The 17,381-nt window shown below is 35.2% G+C and overlaps 1 protein-coding gene across 7 annotated transcripts in view; it reads left to right on the top strand.

Annotated features, from left to right (window-relative positions):
- The window catches only part of CSMD3 (CUB and Sushi multiple domains 3), a 1,192,082-nt gene that overhangs the window by 292,471 nt on the left and 882,230 nt on the right, over positions 1-17,381 (top strand). The gene's annotated exons all lie outside the window — the stretch shown is intronic.

Below are 17,381 nucleotides of genomic sequence, written 5' to 3'. Positions count from 1 at the left end.
TTCAATGGAAGCTGAATTCATGGATGAATCTTGCCCACAGAAATTTTAGAGACCTTTATCGTTTTCTGTGAGCTTACTTTTCTAACAAAGAGAAAGATAAATGAGTTGTATCTCTTTTACCTTTTGGCATTTGCTTCCTGAGTGAATGGGAGGTAGGAATGTCCAAGTGCTGATCTCAGTTACTTTGTATCTTCCTCTCCAACATGTGGCTCAAGTACATGCAGGAAAGTCCCTTGAAAATCAGAACAGCTGGCTTCTTATCTCTGCTTTGACAATGGCCATGGGAGTGACTCCTGGCAAATCATATCAACTCTTTGAGATTCATTTATCTCACTTAACCAATGAGAGAGAAAACAACAACCACGTCTATTCCATTTGTTGTCAAGATGTTGCTGAAAAAAAAAAAAAAAAAGATTAAGGAAGAAAACCTATACCTGCCACTTAATAAAATATCTGCCATGCTTGGCATTCTTTCAGTGTTGCTAGCTACCTTTGCTGTTACCGCAGCTTCTACTCACTGCTGCTTTGACTGCTGCTATTTCTGACTATTAGCTACCATTTATTTGAATACTTATAACACACTTGGATGCTATAGCATACTAAGTAATTTATAATTATAGTCACTTTTAAATTTCATAACAAGACAACACTGAAGTGCAAAAATTTTGGAATAACTGCTCAAGTTTACTCAGTAAATGTCAAGAACTATAAAGAGGCAGATTTTTACTCAACTTGCAAGTTAACAAATTTCTCTGCCACAGTTTCTTGGGTGATGAGAGAAGACCCCAGTTTTTTAGGTCAGAAACAGAGGAGAGTTTATTATTCACAGAAGTGTCACCAGCCAGAATATTAACATTTGTGCCAGTTCTCTAAGCCCTAATTTTCATAGACTGATATGAGGAGTATGAGGTACCTGCACACATCGTAGGTGTTATTATAGGAGAAGAACCATGAGCCTAGGGAAATGGAACCCTTTGTAAATGGGCATGTCTGCCCTTTGCTGTGGAGGGCACCCCTATCTCTATCCCCCCAAGTTTATAGGCAAACTTGCCCTTTACTCTGGTGGAAGACACTGTCCTCTGAGACTATTTGTTGTATGAACATCTTTGAAAAGATAGTTTAGTACAAAGAGCAGAAGGACAGTTGGAATCTCTGCTTACAAGATGTGAAGAAATATTAGGGTCCATGGAGAAATTTCTCTCAATTTGGGGGGTGGTGTGGGGATGCTAGATTTGAACCCATCCCGTTTAGTTACAAAGCCTAAGCTCTTATCCTTTTGACACTTGACCAAAATAATTTGCATCTATCTTCAGAAGTATTTTATTATAAGAAAAGAAATGGAGTTTTACACTTGAATCAGTCAAAAGACTATAATCTCTTTCAAAGCATAAAACTTCCAAAATCAAAAGGACTTACTAAAGTTCATAAAACCAAGAAGCATTTTTAAAAGATTTCAGTGGAGCACTACCAATACTACCTGAATGTTACGTCCTGTTGTTGGGTTCTTTCTTCATCTCAGTTCAGATAAGAATCTTTGGAACCAAGATAAGGATGTGCCCCTTATTGACTAGGGCCTTTGAGCAAAAAGTATATTAATTTTGGAAACTATTTTTTAGCTCTAATAGGATGAAGAGATAGAAATACGAACATCGCCCTAAAACCAATACTTCTATCTTGTCATTGCAGTTTTGTTTGTTTTCCCAGAATGTGTACTCTATTTCTCACCCCGATATTTCTTCAGGCTTATTTCCTTTGACTTCCATTTTAACCTCTATGATTTTTATCTATCAAAAAAAATGATACCCACTATTTTTGGAAATTCTGCCTGCTCAACTTCAATCTGCCAAGCTTACCTTTTCTTCTCTTTAACAGTGATACCAGTGAATAAACTTACTCATTCACTCATCTATTTATTAGGGCCATATCCTGTGTAAAGCATTATTTTGTGTACTGAAAATCAAAAGATGATTAAAAAACAGGTCTTGCCTTTAAGAAGGCAGTTCTAGTGGCTCTGATCATTATGTAATCAGCTAATTACAATAATGTGTGATAATTGCTTTACTATCAGTATCTGTAGAGTGTTAGGCACCTTGATAAGGATGAGCTTAATTTCTCTGTTGAGTGGAAGAAATTTCAGGTAGGGACAACACTTTAAGAGAAGATTTCACAAAGGACTGGCTAAAAATAAAAACTGTATAGAGCAAGAATATTTTCAATGAGGCAATAATTTTCTTTCCTAGCCTTAAAAATAGTTCTGGTGCGTTACTAATATTCACTGGCTAAAGGTAGAGTCTATGAAGTCAGACTTCATAGAGCACATGATCTAATTTTCTAAGGAACAATTTATCTCCCATTAACCATTTTTTTTAAACTTAATAGGGGAATAGAGTATTTGGATTTTGTGTGGTTGTCAAAAGAACAGATAGACTATTTAGACCATGGCCTCCCTCCTCTGCTCTTTGCCACTTGATAGCATACAGATTCTTTAATTTATAACTTTGCAGGGGGCTGATAACCCTGTAATGATCTGTTTATTGCTTTCCCTGGAGTTTACATAGTGTCTCTCCTTGTTGAAACCCTTGCTTTTAGAGAGTTCTTCTGATGCTTCCTAACAATGATGGTTTAATTAAGAAAAACGAATGCCATATCAACCTAGAGGGTATGGTGCAAGGGTTTTTGTGTTTGTTCACAAGCAGGATGAATTTTATCAACACCATCTGCTAGTATTTGAAAAAGACAACTAACTGCCTGGTGCTGGGCTACACAATATTCTATAAAAAGTGAAAGCGAATTCCTATGCTGTAAGTCTAGTTTGGAAATGCCTGGGACACGTACCTTTTCTGCACTCCCTCCTTTGATAGACATTTCTATGACATTTATTCCCAGTGAGTTGTGATGTGGCCCCAGAGTCCTTCGCAACTCAGTGCTCCCAACATTCCTTACTAATTAAGAGCAGTTGGCAGACAAGGTAAAATGGATATGCTATTCCTAAATTAAACGTTCTAAAATTCATAATGATATTCTATATTCAGAATGGCATTTTGATATACACACCCCAGGGCAAACTAATAAAACTGTTTGTAAAAGTTACACATAAATTATAGTATTTTAAATGAACCTAAACCTCGGTCTACAAAAAGTCAAATCATTTGATGGAAGAATTAACCTATTAAGATGTGAGTCATCAATCATAGATTATTTAAGGTTGTACTAGGATGAATTCTAGATTAATTAAAGAAAAATTTAAAAGGGTGTTATATTTAAAAATAGGTATTACATTTTTTTGGTGGTTTGAGTATATATATAGCCCAAAGTAAAGATCTTAGACTCCATAGAGGTTTCAGGGAAAGCAATGATCAATGAAGGGATATGATGTTGTCAAATGTTGACAGAGTTTATTTTGATCTGACAGGTGAGATTCTTTTGGGGGAAGGCTTCTATGTTAGTGATGTAGATGTCATATAGTCAATTGGTGCCATTGGACCTGAACCAAATATTTGACAGGACAGATAAGCAAAAGGGCTAATGAGGGAACTGTCACTTCTGACAAAGTAAAAGAAATTGCCATTAGCTACATTAGCAATGAGGAATGAGAAGGATCTTCCAAGTTTTATTCTTGGGAATAAGAATGCTTTCCATGACAATGTGGTAAAGAAAACAGTTGATGGAAAGAAGAGCAGCAGCTTGTTTTGTCAGAATATAGCTTTATTCTCCTACTTGAAGCCTTGCTCAAAATGTGTTACTAAAGCATGGAATTGGGAAGAGCAATTAGAGGTAATAGTTGGAGAAGGGGACAGAGGAGGGAAGGCTTAGCCAGATGTTTCTGTATGTAAATTATACCAAAGCCTTCCAAGGAAATAGTGATTTCAGATGAAGGTTAGAAGTAAAACAAACAGCCAAAAACAAATAAACAAACAAACAAGCAACAAAACTGAAAACAAGTAGTAGTGTTGAAAAGAAGTAATGCTTGTAAAGGATATATTGTGAAGCTAGTGGAAGGATATTCATTGTGTTTATATGTTCCCTTGCTCAGTACTCTGGAAACCATCTCAAAAAGCTATTAGAAAACAGAAAATGCCATTTATTCTGTGCATTTGCCCTGATTACACACTTATGCATGTGTAAATGCTGAGATATGATATTCAGAAATATGATGCTAATTAATAATAGGTCTGGTTATTGATAAAACCTAAGTATAAAAATAATTAAATATGAAAACTGGAAAATATTTTATTGAATTGAGAACAAAACACATAAATAACTCAGTGACATGCTTCTGTTCATTTCCATATAGTGCTTAAACATAATACTGAGCTGCAAATTGAAAAATGAAAATATTTTCTAATATGAGATTTTCTATGCTAGATCAAAACAGAGTCCAGTGTTTTTTTTTTTTTTTTAATTCCCTGTAACATTACTTTTTAACATTTTTTCTTTTGAAGCTAAAATCTTTAGTCTCCCTTTTTAACATTTGAAAACCTAATAAATTTCCTTCTTTTTTTCCTAAATCCATTCCCAAAGGAAAGAACGTTTTATTGTAACTCCCTGAATCATAGAAAGAATAGTGTTAGTGATAAATTGTTCTATGCAAAAGAAAAAAAAATAAATTCACTGTTGAATATCAAAATGTCATGGGCCACACCATGCATTAAGTATTCTTTTTGAAAATTGGGGCTTTTATGGTTTAATTTAGCTGATTCCCAAAGATGTTATTGTATTGTATTGTATTGTATTTCATTATTGATTGACTGATTGATTTAGAGAGCATGCACACATGAGCAGTGGGGGGTGGAGGGGCAGAGGGAGAAGGTGAAAGAGAATTGTAAGCAGCCTCCACGCCCAGTGCAGAGCCTGAGTGGGGCTCCATCTCATGACCCTGAGATCATGACCTAAGCCAAAATCAAGAGTCAGTTGCTTAACCGACTGAGCCACCCGGTGACCCCTCCAAAGATGTTATTTTAAAATATTATCTCAGGAAATATTTTAGCAGACCTAGTTTCTCCACCACAGTTGCCATTATTATCTGAGCAACATTATTTGGGAACCACATCTTGCTTTCATTAGCACTATCATTTCACCTAAAGGAGTCTGGTCCCTTTGTGTGAACTGCTCTATTAGACAGTCATGAGGAAAACATTTTTAGTATGCCTTTTAATAAACAAGGAAGTTAAGCATGTATTACGTGGTAATGGGCTTATACTAGTACCTCAAAGACTGTCAAACCACAGGGAAAGATTTGCAAGTGTCCAGGTCACTTGCTGCTTCCTCTCTCCCTGGAAAATGTAGGCTATTCCATCAATGATCAGGCCAAGAGTCAGTCGCCCTCTCATGTACCCTAATCTTGTTCTGAAAAGTCCATTTGTGTGATAAAGTGCTGAAAATGCCCTGATTAAAGTATCTAGCATGATGGAGCAAAGGACATGCGATTTGTCTTTGAGGGCATAAGATCTGCGAGCTGATTTCCCATCCTACTATGTATTACCTGAGTGTGTTGTTTCTTATGTCAGAAATTGAAAACATTTTTACCTATTTTAGGAGCCTGTGAATGTTAAAGAGATTAGCTTAAATGAGGTAATATTTAAAAATATTTGTGTAATGCCTAGCACATAGAAGTTACTAGAAATCTGCAAGTTGGTTTCAAATACATTTTAAAAAAGTAATTTAAAAAATAATAGAGACATAATAGCTGTCACTTGTGTTATAGATATGTTCAGTATATTTAAAAATATCTGTTGACAGTTAAACTTGTGCTTACAGCTCTGATATAATGCAGAATACTTTTTAAGATAACGGTAAAAATCTCTGTAAAGAGTGGACTCTGGACTGATAAAAGCCTTGGTTTGCTTTACATCTCTGCCACCGAGAAGGAATAGAAACTTTAAAACTAGATATTTAGTTTTTCAGGTCTTAGTTTTCTCATATGTTTAATAGGGGAAGTCCTCACTACTTTACAGCATTATGATGAGGATCATATCAGGGAACGTATATAACATACCTAATCTATAATAATCAGCAAGTAGCAATTTCCTTATTTCTGTCATCATCATCAAAACAGGTATTTGAAAACTGGTAACACCAGAGAATGGACATATCTAGAAACATATAGGAAGTGGAATTCATTTTTATCAGAGTTGCAGTGGTTAAGGGGAATTTTAAGCCCCATATTAACCCAGAAAATTAGGCTGGGATCCGCAAGTAATGTATATACATCAGTGGTGAAAATGTTTCTCAAGGGCAGCAGCATTTCTGAGGCATTCATTTCTGGAAGTTCTCACGTGTGATGTATATTCAATAACTAAACTGATATATATATTAAGAAGTCATTCTTCACAGGCCACAATGCTAAGTGCAGTGATGGATGAAACAGCCCAGGCCTCGTAAAACTCATAATCTATTGAATACGGGATCTTTTATTTGGAAGATGATCTATATGGTGACCTGGAAAAGATAGAATGGCATTCTTGTGTAAGCAATAGGTGCTGGCCTTCTATGTGTTTCTGATATTTAGAGAAGAAAATCAGGGTCTTGTATTCTTACCATATAATTGTCCTGTTTCCTGCTGCAACTAACAGTAAGCCATGACTTTAACATTCAACTCACGTATTATTTTCCCCATATGGTATTTGTGTGTTGTGTCTTTCTCCATTCAGGAAGCTGTTTTTCTCTCTTTCCAACCCTGTATAAGATAACTCAAACATTTTGTGGCTTTACTCAATTGTCCAAGTTTTTGTTTCTTCATCTGTCATTCTTAATATAAACTAATTTATGTTCTTTGACAACAAAGAGACAGTCATTAGAACTGTATTTTTTTACATTATAGGTTATTTTTTAAAAAATATTTTATTTATTTATTTGACAGAGACACAGTGAGAGAGGGAACACAAGCAGGGGGAGCGGGAGAGGGAGAAGCAGGCTTCCCGCGGAGCAGGGTGCCCGATGCGGGGCTCAATCCCAGGACCCTGGGATCATGACCTGAGCTGAAGGCAGACGCTTAACGACTGAGCCACCCAGGCACCCCTACATTATAGGTTATGATAATATATTGTTAATTTGCAGTAGTTTGATTCTTTTTCTTTAATGGAATGATTTCCATTTCTTTCTCTTTCTGTATGATTCTTAGAAAAATGCCAACAATGTGTATTTTGAAAATCAAAGTAAAAAGTGAGTTTCCTTTTCATATGACTGAGTCTTCAGATGTTTATGCGTATTTGCTAGAATTTTGAGCCATACACTTCCACGGAAGTTTTGTTTACTTGGAGTTTTTGTCTACTTGTTTTGACAAACAATAATTTAAAATAGTCGAAGTGAAAGATCTAAATTATTTGGGGAAAGTGTATATTTTTGAAGAAGCTACATCAAATAGTTTCATAATATTGCTCCCAAAATAAAAACAGAATTTTAAAAACATTAAGCAGTACTCCTTTCCAACACTTATCTACATTTCAAAACATGTAGAAAGATAGAAAATTATATTATCTTGGTGTCTGCAAAGAATTCACATGATTATATGGGATCATAACTTAAAGAAAAAATAATAGAGTGTGCTTAACCAAATAGACTGTTCCATGCATAAGAACCTTGGGAAAAGCAATCCTATAATGTCATACTAGGATTTAAGCTCAGTGAACCACAGTGATGGCAATTTGGTATTCTGTTGCTCTTTGTAAAGCTACCTCAACTCAAAAGTTAAGGCAAAATAATTTTGGATAAAGGAGGAAAGGGAATGGGAGCCCACCAAAGACACTGAATTATGCCATAGGACACATTTTAGCAGACTAGCTTTATATGAAAATTCTCTGGTTTTTGAGCTAAGAAACCCCAGTAATAAGAATTTTTATAAAGTCACTCTGGAAGGGCACTTCACACATTTTTGGTCTTCAGCTCTGTCTCCTTTACAGTTTTATCAGTCACTCACTGTCTTAGTAAGTTAAGCGTATGTCTGGTTGAGCCATTCAATGATGAAAGATCTTCCATACAATTAATAATGGAGAACAAAATGCAATGCTGAAATTTGAATGCCTTCAAAAACTCTACTTTTTTGATCTATTGCTTTAATGTGCTTAAAATCTAAAATTTTTCTATAGTCACTTTCCTTAGGCTTTTCCCAAATATAAATCTGACTCAATAGAAGAGAAATAATTTTATTTTTACTATATAAATCTTAACTATGTAAAACTAGTATTGAGTATCTTAAATTTTGAGGGATTCTTGAAAAAATAAGTATTTTGTCTATTATTTTTGTCCTCATATTTATATCACTAATTTCTTGTGTCTTGACCAATGCAATTTTCTCTTATTTCCTGATCCTTGTGTTTGAACTTATCATAGCATTCAAACTAAGTTAAAATATTAAGGTCATTTATTTATACTTGTATTTAGTTTTTAACTAATAAAAATCAATGCAGCATTAAAAACATGATACACATAGCAAACAAAATAAATTAAATGTAAATAAGGATAGCTATGTTAAGAGAAAATAATGGAGGAGTGAGATGAAACCAAGAGCAAGTTTAATATACAAAAATCATTCTTACGTATTTGTTAGAATCAGCATTGTTTGATTTTAATCCCTCTGGGAAACTAAATAGATTGGGGAACCTTGATTACCTCATAGTCTCACAAAGTAAAAGCAAACAATCTGTGATGGAAAACCAAACTTTCAAAGTAGAGTAAGAAACTTCGTATGCAGTACATCATAAGGAAAGTATAGTGTAATTTAATGATCCATGTCCTTTACAATATCTGTAAATTTGTACTCAGAGAAAGAACTTTCAAGGGTTGCATCACATTTTTTTTCTGTTATAAAATGAGGCTTTGCTATTGAAAAGATCAAGGACTGTATTCCTAGAATCAAAACACACATGCCTGATATCACTGCCCGATATGAGTGATCTACAAACCTATCTAGATTTAGTTCTAACCAAATTTTTTTCTTATTTTCAAAATTTGAATCTCTTTGTTACTTTATAAATTTGGAATTTGGCCACTGAGAACAGAGCCAAAAACATGATGTTTCTGCATTAATATAATCTTAATTTTCTTTAAATTTTGTCATTGAATAGGTGCTTAATTTCCAAAATAATTTAGTTTTATATTTACACCTTTTACACAGAAAATTCAGTATAATTTTTAAAGACTTCATGCTTAGCATTAATTTGTAAGTACTTACTTATACTGTATCAATTATTCCAGAATTTCTGAAAATGTTGTATGATTGCAATCTCATAACCTTTTCTAAAATGGCTCTTGATGCTGAATTTTTTTATCTACAGTTTAAAATGCTGATTCTAAACAATGGTAATGAGGTCATTGTTAATTGCATATTTAGAATATTATCACATTACAAAGTATCATGCCTCAATTAAAATATTGGACATGTTATTGCTATGTCCCTAAGTTTCATTCAAAACACATAATTTGATGGTTGAAATAATAATAAGACATGGAAATTATAGCAACATATTATCATATTAAAGGTGAGATAACATCTTTGTATTTATATTCACTTAACAAATGCCTATTGATTGACAATGATGGAAAAAAGATACACAACAGTTGCTGATTTTAGAGATCTTATAATGTCTAGGATGTATGCATAAATAACTACATAGTATAATATAGATAGCCTCTTCTACTGCATCTCCCAAGAAAGATTCAAATAATAGGTACAAATAATATGTAGAGGCAGTTGAGGATTTGTGTTGGTGAAAAATTAATCTTGATGGAGACTTGAAAAATAAGTGATAATATGATAATATATTGTACTGTTTCCTTTTTATCTCATAACATTTAATGAACACTTTTTTTGGGTCAGAGATAGTTTTGAAATCTACATTTAATAACCCATTTAATCTTCATACTTATTCTTTACAGAATGATTACTATCTGGTTCTCCATTATATAGCTAGGGAAACTAAAGCACAATGTGATTAAGAAAATTTCTCAAGATTGCATAGCTAGTAAAAGGCAGAGCTAGGATTTGAATTCAAGCAATTTGGCTCCAATACCATTTTCTTAACCTCTGTACTATACTCTCTTCCCCACTGTCTTGATTTTAAAACTTTTTCTTTCCACTTCTTTAATTTTAGCCGATGTAATTGCTTAACACTTTCATTAAATTAAGTCTAACCAACCACAACTAAAAAGTCTTCGTTTTATAACAACCTACTGTGTTGAGCTACTGCCTTATCCCTCTACTCATGTCAACTAAACATTTATTAATAATAGCCTTTCCTTGTTTCTCTGCTCTTTACTGAACACTTTTTTAAGCTTTCAAGCTGTTTCAATGGTAAAAATAGAGACAGCACTTTCCAGGGCTAGGGAGCAAATGTATTTAGTCGTATAAAATGTGCATAGTAGCTGTGGTGATGTAACACATCATTTGGGGAGACTAAAAATGAGTTGGCTTTGGCTGGTGGAGACAGATGTAGAGAGGAGAGATTACAATTTCAACTGAGAACATTGGTCAAAATCATCTTTTGGAGCATTTTGAAGTCAGACTAAAGAGCTTGAAACTTATCCTCTAGGCAGGTGTAAGCCATTAAGTATATTTGAAAGTGTGATGTCAAGCATGTTTTTTTTTTTTTTGACAAGATAGCAACTGCTATTCATGTAAAATTATCCATCATAAGTGAGAGACCATCAACAACGGGCAGAAGGTTTGTGTCCTCCATTTTGCACACACAAAAATATTTGCACAGAAGTGGAAGATAGCTGAGAGAAGTTTCTATGTTACATCTGTCTTGTTTAGGATGCTGCAACAGACTGGTTGGCTTATAAACAACATACATTTATTTCTCACAGTTCTGGTAGCTGGGAAGTCTAAGATTAAGGCAGTGGTAAATTTCCACATATGAATTTTTGGGAGACACATACATTCGGTCTATGCCACCATCTGAACAGTAATAACACAGCTAATATTAATTCCTTATCATGTTCTAAGGATATATCTAAGCATTATTGTATATGAATTATCTCATTTTACCTTATAAAAACATACCAATTGGGGCACCGGGGTGGCTCAGTCAGTTAAGCGTCTGCCTTCGGCTCAGGTCATGATCCCAAGGTCCTGGGATGGAGCCCCACATCAGGGTCCCTGCTCAGCGGGAAGCCTGCTTCTCCCTCTCCCTCTGCCTGCCTACCTGCCTGCCTACTTGTGATCTCTCTCTGTCAAATAAATAAATAAAAATCTTTAAAAAAAATACCAATTAATCACAAATATCTCATTTCAAGTATCCACTGAGGCAAGTGGAGGTTAAAAAAACTTGCCAAAGTTCACACTGGTATAGTGATTAAAACCTAGTAAACTAGAACCATTTTCTGTAGCACCTTGATAAGATTCTAGAACCTGTGTAACTTTCCAATGATGATTAAGTTTTTCTATGCACAATACTCTGGTTATTGAAAGGAGGACTATCCTGATCACTTGTGAATGGCGAGCGAATCCATCGTCACTGACTTAGACAAATCAGGATTCATTACCTGGGGCATCTGTAAGTGCTCAGAGGATAGGCTAAGATTTACACTAGCAACAACAACAACAACAAAAAATTGAGTTGCTATTGATATATAGCTTAGTAACTAGTAAACATTTAGTTAGGAACATGCTACAGTTAGCCCTGGGGCATGTTATCAGAAAGACCATCTTTAAATTTTTTTGGATACTATCTTTCCTTTCCCAAAAGTTTTAGCATCTTCAGTAGATGGTCTGTTTTAATTCAACATCTATGCTCTGAACAGAGCATATTATTGTTAAATCAAATTGCAGATACTTTCTTTAAAGATAGAGGATTTCTAGGTCAGAGACTAAAGGATATTATGTGGTATGTGGGGGTAGATTATTTTATTTTTTAGATTTTTATTTATTTATTTGACCGAGAGAGTCACAGCAAGAGAGGGAACACAAGCAGGGGGAGTGGGAGAAGGAGAAGCAGGCTTCCCGTGGAGTAGGGAGCCTGATGCTGGGCTCGATCCCTGGACCCTGGGATCATGACCTGAGCCCAAGGCAGATGCTTAATGAATGAACCACCCAGGTGCCCCGGGGGTAGATTATTTCATGGGGACATTGATTTCCTTCTTTAGCAATCCCCCATAATCTCAAAGGGAAAGTATTCAGTTATATGGGAATAATTTATTTTCCTGAATCCTTCTAAAGTTTAACTAAACTTAATGTTATATTAACAAAGTGGATATTACAAGTTATGGTCCTTTTTTTTACAGGCTATTGATACACAAGGTCCAGGGAAAGTTAGTTTCATTCAAGGTAATGACATTCTTCTATCAACTGTCAGAATTTAGAATTCTTCCTGAACTACTCATATAATCCATGTATGGGGCAGGTGTTTAAAATGCAATTAAAGGGACACCTGGGTGGCTCAGTCGTTAAGCATCTGCCTTCAGCTCAGGTCATGATCCCAGGGTCCTGGGATGGAGCCCCGCTTTGGACTCCCTGATCAGCAGGAAGTCTGCTTCTTCCTCTCCCACTTCCACTGCTTGTGTTCCGCCTCTCGCTGTGTCTCTCTCTCAAATAAATAAATAAAATCTTAAAAAAAAATAAAAAAATAAAATTCAATTAAAGATGGAAAAGGAATAAAGAAAAAATAGGAAAGAAAATGTAAAAACACTTCATATATTGCTATATGACTGAAAACGTTGTATATGTTAGCCATTCATGTTTGTTGGATTCAACATTAAAAAATATATCACTATCACTTGCACTCTTCTAGCTGAATCAATGGAAATGATCTAAAATGCATCAATGAGCAATTTATTATTGAAGATATGTTAAACCACCTTGCTGAGTTTTTTCTGGATGATCATAGAAAAAAATTGAGTAAGACTGTTTCTCATGTTTTTACAAGTTGTTATTCCCCAAATTATTTCCCAGTAAAACTTGTTATCAAATAACATGGATGAATAGTTGAAAGTATTTGACTCTATAACTTTAAAGAATATTTATTCTATGAGTTTGTGTTTTTTAGAAAAATCAAGATATCACTTTCACTTACAATTATTTACAAATGTGTTAATGACCGTCATTTCTCCACTCTCTAATATGTGGCTTTTTTAGTGTTGTCTGCTGAGTACTAGTGTGTTTTGATTAGCTGATAGGAGGTGAAGTTTCCATTCTATAATATTTTGACATAGCACTTTGCAGGAATGGTGGGAAGAGGGCACTTCCATTGTTTTTCATCATTTGAACAATAATGCAATCAGTTTATATCCCACAACGTTAATCAAGTGACCTTTGAATGTATTTTCTATTATTTTGTAGGAACAAATTATTAGTGAGGAGTAGTTTAATCATTTAATGAGAACCTCAGTCTGTTTCATTGACTTTTCTTAATTAAATTTAGTTTAACTCCTTCTACCCTCATGGATAATTCAGCTCAATAGAGATATTATAATGGACTTCTTTGGAGATGTTTGAGATCAAGTGACTGTAGTTTAGGAAAAAAAGTAAAGGCTTAAGAATTATTAAGAAGTCATGAGTGTTTTTCATCTTATTTAATATATAAAATTTGACTAATAGGGCTTGTATCAGTTAGAACAGGCTAGGTCACATGGCAATAACCAATAACCCTACACTTTCAGTATCTTCATAAAATGAAGGTTAAATTTTTTCTCAGTCTACCTATCCAATGCAAGTGATGGGTGAGCTCTGCATGCCACAGTCACTAGCTAACTCAGGGTTATAGAGGCCACATCTCAGGACCTTTTTCCATAACTGCTATGGCAGGAAAAAAAAAAAAGTACAACCAGGTACTATATCTTAACATTTTGGTCAGGAAATGCCACAGGGTACATCCATTTTTATTTCATTGGCTGAAACACGTACCATGACTATAAATATTTCTAAAGTGGTAGAGAAGTACAAGCCCACCACAAGGCCACAAGAAATAGGATATTTGTAAACATTCATAATATGTACCACATGATTTTAAGGAACAGGTATTGTATCTGGAGTTCCTATCCAGGGCACCCCCGTTTCTTAGCTAAGAACCATTGATATTGGCTAACGGGCTAAGAGATCTCAAAGACAAATAATAGGAAAACTATTTAGAAAATCTTGCACATTTTGAGATCATCTGGCACCACCTTCCTTATTTTCCTCCATTATTCTTTTCTTTCCTAAATATGGTGAGAAAAAGATTATTACTCCAAATTCCAGAAATAGTTTAGCTATTAATTTTTTATCAAATTTGCCCATTAAAAATTTTATACATATATATAAATAATTTTAAAGATATATTTATTTATTTTAGAGAGAGAGAGCACAAAGGGAGGGGCAGAGGGAGAGGGAGAGAGAGAACCCATCAGACTCCACACTGAGCACAGAGCCCAGTGGGGGACTCAATCCCACCACCCATGAGATCATGACCTGAGCCAAAATCACAAGTTGGAGGCTTAACCAACTGAGCCACCCAGGCACCCCAACACATATATATCTTATATATGCACATATTTATAACCAAAATGTTTTCTGATCATAATAATATATGCTGTGTCCAAAGTGGATGGTTATAAAGACCCTTAAGCTTAGGGATAGGCTCTTTGACTTTTTTTTTTTTAAAGATTTTATTTATTTATTTGACAGAGAGAGACACAGCGAGAGAGGGAACACAAGCAGCGGGAGTGGGAGAGGGAGAAGCAGACTTCCCACCGAGCAGGTTGCCCGATGCGGGGCTCGATCCCAGGACCCTGGGATCATGACCTGAGCCGAAGGCAGATGCTTAACGACTGAGCCACCCAGGCGCCCTGGCTCTTTGACTTTTGAAAACTGTGAGCTCAGAGTCAGCTTAAGTGATGGAATTCAACTTTATGTTCTCCTTCATCATTTCATCTCTTTCATCATTTAATATATAGAGGAACAACCTTCCTTATCATACATGTGGTTCACAAATATTTCCGTCTCTTTTTCCTGCCCCTCTGCTCATTGTTGAATCAGTAATGTCAGCCTTTCTTTCTGGTGACATCTGCTGATTGCTTTTTATTCCTCCCCACCCCCCCCCCCTTCTTTTTTGGTCTGGAAATGTTGGTATCGTGTAAGTTTAGTGCAGACCTGACTTATTCAGTCATAATTTTCAGCACGCTTAGTGGTGATAGCAATATATTTTTTCTGCCCTAGATGTTTATGAACAAATACTTTTTTGTGTGAAGTTCCACCCCTCCTTTCCCTACTACTTATGTTTGGAAATGATTTCAAAAGTCTTCATCATGAAAGGTGATTTATAAATATATTCTAAAGAATTGCATTTTCCCAGGAACCTCACTAGAGGTGGAAATGTTATGGTTTAAAATTCAGAACAATGCTTTATTTAGCATTATAACTTTTCAGAGAATAGCATAAATTTGATTTCTTTGCCTTTCTCTATGAGGTAGCCATTTTTACAGCTGTCACAAAATTAGATTTAAATTCAGCATAGGGAAGTTATGTATTCAGAGAGCTGTGCTTATAATACATATCTCATCCTCTGAAAATTTAACTACCTCTGCATTTTGAGCATCTATTTCTGAGATGCTGAATGCGAGCTTAGAAAGCATCTGAAAGGCACCAATGTTTTCTTCAACTCCATCAATTTCTAATGTGTTTAGTGTAAAGTTATTGAAGAAAATACATCTAAGGATCTTTAAGTATTAACAATACGTAAAGCTGTTTAAAAAGTTAATTATTTTGGCATAAATGAACTGCACCAGATAAAAACTGATACTGTAGCACAGATAAATTTCCCAGATTTTTATTTACCTTTGAAGGAATTGAAAAGATTAAAAAAAATGTCATAACTATGAAGGTTTTAAGATTTTGCCTTACTGAGAACTAACAAGTTAGCCTGCCACAGTGTCACATACACTGGCAAAAGACAAGAGTTTCCTTGGTCAGAGACAAAGGACTTCATTAATCAAAGCACAGTAAACACCATGAGCTTCATAGTTAAATCAGTTTTCCTTGCATGAGTTGTCTTGTGAGTACCACAAGGCATTGTGAAACACTACAGGAAGATAGTGGATATACAGTGAGTTTGTGTGTCACAGTTGAGGAACCCCAAACTTAGGAAACCCCAATATTTTAAATGCAAACTTCTAGCAAACCGCTCAACATTTGCCCCTAACAGACCCATTATTTTTATTATCCTTGTCAGAAAATCTCCTCTTTGCTCCAGGGAGAGACGTCGTCTTTATCTTCCAATGCTCTTTCTTATACAAACATCCTTATAAAGATAGTGTGAAACAAAACCTTAGTGTTGAGCCCAGCCATGTCGGAGTCAAAGATAAAAGGGAGAGAGAAAGAACACTGACTTTGTCTTTATTTCAAATTCTGTATCTTGCTCATCATAGAATTTTTACATTAATTTTTATATTTTTAATATTGAATTATGATTTATCTTAATTACTGAATATTGACTTATAAATTATCTTGATTACTGGCACCTAAGATTAGTGTCTCATTTACTTGACTTTAGTTATGGCCCTTTAAAAGCTGATATAAGTAGTACCTGGATGGCTCAGTTGGTTAAGCATCTGATTCTTAGTTTCCGCTCAGGTCATGATCTCTGGGTGGTAAAATCGAGCCCAGGGTAGGGCTCTACACTCAGCGCAGACTCTGCTTGAGATTCTCTCTCTCCCTCTTCCCGTCCCCTGCCCCCTGCTCACATTCTCTCTCTCTGTCTCTCTCTCAAATAAATAAGTAAATCTAGTGGTTCTCAGATGTTTCCAATACTTTTAGTGGGTAAAATATAAGTGGCTCTCAAGCACATCAGTCCCTTGAAAGTATATAAACTCTAGACTAAGCCATTTATTATGTACTTTAGGACTTCTAAGCATTCTTTTGCTTCAATAATATAGTTTGATATTTTCTCAAAGTCCTTAATAGTGGCCTAAGAAGTCTGCATTCCTGGGAGTTAAGCATATGCCTTTGAGTTCCAAATTATTTAAAATGTAAGCAGTAGCCGTGACAGAGGTGAACATTTTTAGTAAACTTCCTTGGTTTATACTAGCATAAAATCTGTTTTTTCCTTTTTCTTTTTTTTTTTTTTTTAAAGATTTTATTTATTTATTTGACACAGAGAGAAAGAGACAGTGAGAGAGGGAACACAAGCAGGGGGAGTTAGAGAGGGAGAAGCAGGCTCCCCGCTGAGCAGGGAGCCCGATGCGAGGCTCGATCCCAGGACCCCGGTTTCATGACCTGAGCCGAGGGCAGCTGCTTAATTGACTGAGCCACCCAGGTGCCCCAAATCGGTTTTTCTTAACCTTATTTTTTATTGTACTAAAATACACATTACATAAAATTTATCAACTTAACCATTTTAAGCATACCGTTCAGTGGTTTAATTGTATTCATTTTGTTGTGCAACCATCACCACCATCCATCTCCAGAATTCTTT

The sequence above is a fragment of the Phoca vitulina genome, unplaced genomic scaffold, assembly GCF_004348235.1.
Source record: "Phoca vitulina isolate PV1807 unplaced genomic scaffold, GSC_HSeal_1.0 scaffold18, whole genome shotgun sequence".
In the NCBI taxonomy this organism is placed as follows: domain Eukaryota; kingdom Metazoa; phylum Chordata; class Mammalia; order Carnivora; family Phocidae; genus Phoca; species Phoca vitulina.
Note: the sequence above shows the minus strand (reverse complement) of the source record. Positions and strands in the feature narration are given on the sequence as shown.